The sequence below is a fragment of the Bidens hawaiensis genome, unplaced genomic scaffold, assembly GCF_021521415.1.
Source record: "Bidens hawaiensis isolate Kalapana, Puna unplaced genomic scaffold, B.hawaiensis_p1.1 tig00007641_1, whole genome shotgun sequence".
In the NCBI taxonomy this organism is placed as follows: domain Eukaryota; kingdom Viridiplantae; phylum Streptophyta; class Magnoliopsida; order Asterales; family Asteraceae; genus Bidens; species Bidens hawaiensis.
Window position 1 is genome coordinate 1,061,181 of NW_027491532.1, and position 4,264 is coordinate 1,065,444.

General features: G+C 36.6%; 1 pseudogene across 1 annotated transcript; it reads left to right on the top strand.

Annotated features, from left to right (window-relative positions):
* The first annotated feature begins 842 nt into the window (after positions 1-842).
* LOC143635650 (anaphase-promoting complex subunit 8-like) lies at positions 843-3,989 on the top strand (annotated as a pseudogene). Its single transcript, XR_013154099.1, has 4 exons — positions 843-931; positions 1,015-1,330; positions 2,441-3,692; positions 3,921-3,989. The product of XR_013154099.1 is annotated as an anaphase-promoting complex subunit 8-like (transcript).
* The last annotated feature ends 275 nt before the right edge of the window (positions 3,990-4,264 follow it).

Below are 4,264 nucleotides of genomic sequence, written 5' to 3' on the forward strand. Positions count from 1 at the left end.
ACTGTGTTAAAAAATTTGTTTATACGGGTCGTACAGGGCTATACCCGACACTACAAACAATAACCTTCAAACATTCGACACAAATTGACACGATTCAGGTGCTATACGACCGTATAGCCCTATACGAGCCGTATATGAAAAAATGGCGTGTAAAGATCTCTAGTGGTGTGGAAGGATCCTAAGCCAATATTAAGGGGGTGTTTGGGATTCCTTATTTTACCCCTTATAAATTTTCATTAAGTTAATAAGTAACAAAAGTATATCTTATGAAACTTTTCCTTTCATAATATAAGCAATTTCAAAATAAAACCTTTTTCTTTCACAATATAAAACTTATGTAACTTATGAAACAACCACAAACACTAAATTAATTTTCAAAAAGTTAATAAGTTATAAGTCGGTGAAACTAAGCCATCCCAAACACCACCTAAGAGCATTCTCAGCCCGTTCTCTACCATGTTTCCATATATATCATATAATTACATTAAAAAACACTGTATTTTCTCTCTTCTGTTTAATTAAATAATATTTTTCATACCTTTATCATCATATTTTCTCTCTCTTTTATATGCAACTATTTTATGAAAATATTAAAAAATTATACAGCCTCAACGGTGAAACCTCAAATTTAACTTTTCATATAAATTTTATCTTTTCTTTACTCACAGCCAATCATAACCATGCCATATAATTTACAAATATCTTTTGTATAATTTTAATCTCATTATGCTCAATCTACATAAAATTCACAAATACCGCCATTACAATTTCAATTTCAATTTCAAAATCTCACTCTTCACACACACACACACACACACACATTCACAAGCACACACTCACCAATGGTAATCGACAAGCAAACCTGCCGGACGGAGCTCCGAATCGCAATCCAACAGCTCACCGATCGTTGCCTCTACTCTGCATCCAAATGGTAACCAAACCCTTATTCCAATTTCACCCAATTTCAAAACCCTTAAAAATTTAATCTTGAATTCAAATTTGAATAATTTACAGGGCTGCAGAACAATTGGTGGGTATCGAACACGACCCGACAAAGAACCCGCCTTCGCACACTCGGTTACAGCGCGGTTCGTCGAGTATTCTTCGTCGGTTTCGGGCTACCGATGAGACGATTACGTGTACCCCAATTGCGGGTACTTCGTATGTTTCGACACCGGTGCCTGAGGAGGAAGACGAGGCTGTGGATTCCGATTTGTATCTTCTCGCGAAGTCGTATTTTAATTGCAGGGAGTATAGGAGAGCTGCTCATGTGTTGTCGGATCAGACCGGGAATAAAGCTTTGTTCTTGAAGTGTTATGCGCTTTATTTGGTTTGTTTTCGGGTTCTTTAATGATTTAGTTTATGGGTTTTGTTTTGCTAGAGTATGCCCGCCAAGTGTTCAATTAAATGCTAATAGCATAAATTGACATGATATTACATTATACGGATATTATATATGATTTCGTTTATGGGTTTTATTCAAGCTGTTGTTAGGTGGATTACTTGGGGCATTGTTAGTTGTTTGATGTGCTGTTTTAAGGATTTTGTTTTTGTGCCCACCAGATGTTCGATTAAATGCTAATGGTGTAAATTGGCATGGTAGTACATGATACAATTGTTATATATGATTTAGTTTATAGGTTTTATTCAAGTTGTTGTTGGGGGATTACTTGGGGCAATGCTGGTTGCTTGCTGTACTGTTTTAAGGCTTTTCCTTTTCATGTCCGCCAAGTGTTTGATTAAATGCTAATGACGTGAAATCAACATGATGTTTTCTAAAACAGTTATAGTTTAATATTTTAGAATTTAATAGCACCATTGATGACGGATATCCCTGTGACTGTATTAGTTTTTGTGGTGTATACGTTGAAGAACATGATCTTACATTTTTTTTTGGCCATGCTGTTAATTTATTAAAATTAATCATTTCATGACTCTGAACATAAGCGTTATAATTTTTCTTGGAAAGTACCGAAAACAGATATTTGTTGGTTTCTGTATGTGTTTGTTAAATATTTTCTGTATTTACTCTACTACGATAAATAGCTGGAATATCAATTTGTTTTGGTTTTCTTGATGCTGTAAATTCCACACAAGATATTACCAAGTTTATATCCTTATATGTTAAATAGAATATATTCATTTTGCTTCTTGAACCTAATTGAAGTTCAAGCTTTTAAGGTATATGGACCCTCATTTCTGGCTATTGGTGGAAATTTGACCTTCCAACTTAAGAACATGTCGGTTTGAGTTTGCTTTTAATCTCTTAACCGGTCAAACTGGCTTACAGGTAGCTTCACAATGGAAGGTCAAAAGTGGCCCTAAATGTATTCATATTTTTATAAAACATTAAAACCTGTAAACACAATGTATTTAAAAAGTTAAATTGTTAATTGAAATAATATATACTTAATTAGTGACTCTCATTTGGTTATTCCAGGCTGGCGAAAAGAGAAAAGAAGAAGAAACAATTGAACTCGAGGGACCTTTAGGTAAACCCGATGCTGTAAACACTGAACTCGTGTCCATTGAACGAGACCTAGCCGCGGCTCGCAACAACGGTTCAATCGACTCGTTTGGGCTCTACTTATACGGTCTTGTCCTCAAAGCAAAAGGCAATGAAAACCTAGCCCGAACCTTACTAGTCGAGTCAGTCAATACCTACCCATGGAATTGGACCGCATGGTCAGAACTCCGATCCCTATGCACCACAACTGACATACTAAATGGGCTCAAACTCAATAACCATTGGATGAAAGACTTCTTCCTTGCAAGCACATATCATGAGTTACGCATGCATAACGAGTCTTTAACCAAATACGATCAGTTGCAGCTAACTTTTGGTTCTAGTAATTACATCAAAGCCCAAATCGCGAAAGCTGAATACAGCCTACGTGATTTTGAACACGTGGAAGTTATATTTGAAGAGCTTCTTAGAACCGACCCGTATCGTATTGATGACATGGACATGTATTCCAATGTGTTGTATGCTAAAGAATGCGCCTCGGGCCTAAGTTACCTCGCTCACCGAGTTTTCTTGACCGATAAATACCGACCTGAATCGTGTTGTATAATCGGTAATTACTATAGTTTAAAAGGTCTTCACGAGAAGTCGGTTATGTACTTTCAACGCGCGTTAAAATTGGATAAAAAGTTTTTATGTGTGTGGACGTTAATGGGCCATGAATATGTTGAGATGAAAAACACTCCTGCTGCGGTTGATGCTTACAGACGGGCCGTGGATATAAGCCCGTGTGATTATCGGGCATGGTATGGGCTCGGACAGGCTTATGAAATGATGGCAATGCCGTATTACGCTCTTCATTATTTTAAAAAGGCGGTTTTTTTTGCAGCCGGGTGATTCGCGTTTGTGGATTGCTATGGGTCAGTGTTATGAAGAGAATGAAATCGGTATGATTGATAAAGCGATTAAGTGTTACAAACGGGCTACTGATTGTAATGATCGGGAAGCTATTGCAATTCATAAATTGGCTAGTTTGCATAAAGATTTAGGGCAAAATGATGAGGCTGCTTATTATTATAAGAAAGATTTGGAAAGAATGGAAGACGAAGAACGAGATGGCCCGAATATAGTTGAAGCTTTATCGTTTCTTTCAAGTTATTGCAGACAGCATGGAAGATTTGAAGATGCTGAGGTGTATTGCATTCGTCTTCTTGATTACAATGGCCCGGTAAGTTGCATGTTTGTGGATATAGATTATGTTTTATGACTTTATCTCTATCGGGCCAAATGGGTAGGTTTAAAATTAAATCTTGTTGGACATAACGTGTTTTAACCCGTTTATCTATGTGGCGAGTCCGTTTTGACTTGTTTTGATTTTTGTTATCTTATTTGACACTATGTTTTTAACAAAAAGTGTTCATGAAGTTATTTGATTAGGTTTTAACTGTGATTGCAGGAGAAAGAAATGGCAAAAGCTTTGCTTCAAGAAATTAAATTTGCACAATCTAAACATTTTTCGTCGTAATATTCAACAAATGTTGTGGTGGGCTATGAAGTATGAATCATCTTGTTTTCTATATAGTTATAAGATCTAACCGTAATGCTGTTTGGAGAACTTGATTTGGGAAAATACTATGAGGCTTGAGGAGTGGCGAACAACCTTAGAGACAAAAGGTTTAAAGATTAGCCGATCTAAGACGGAGTACCTACACTGTGATTTTGGTGAGATAAACGACAGTGAAGACGCACACATCACAATTGAAGGGCAGGTGGTCCCGCAGGTAACGAAGTTCAAGTATT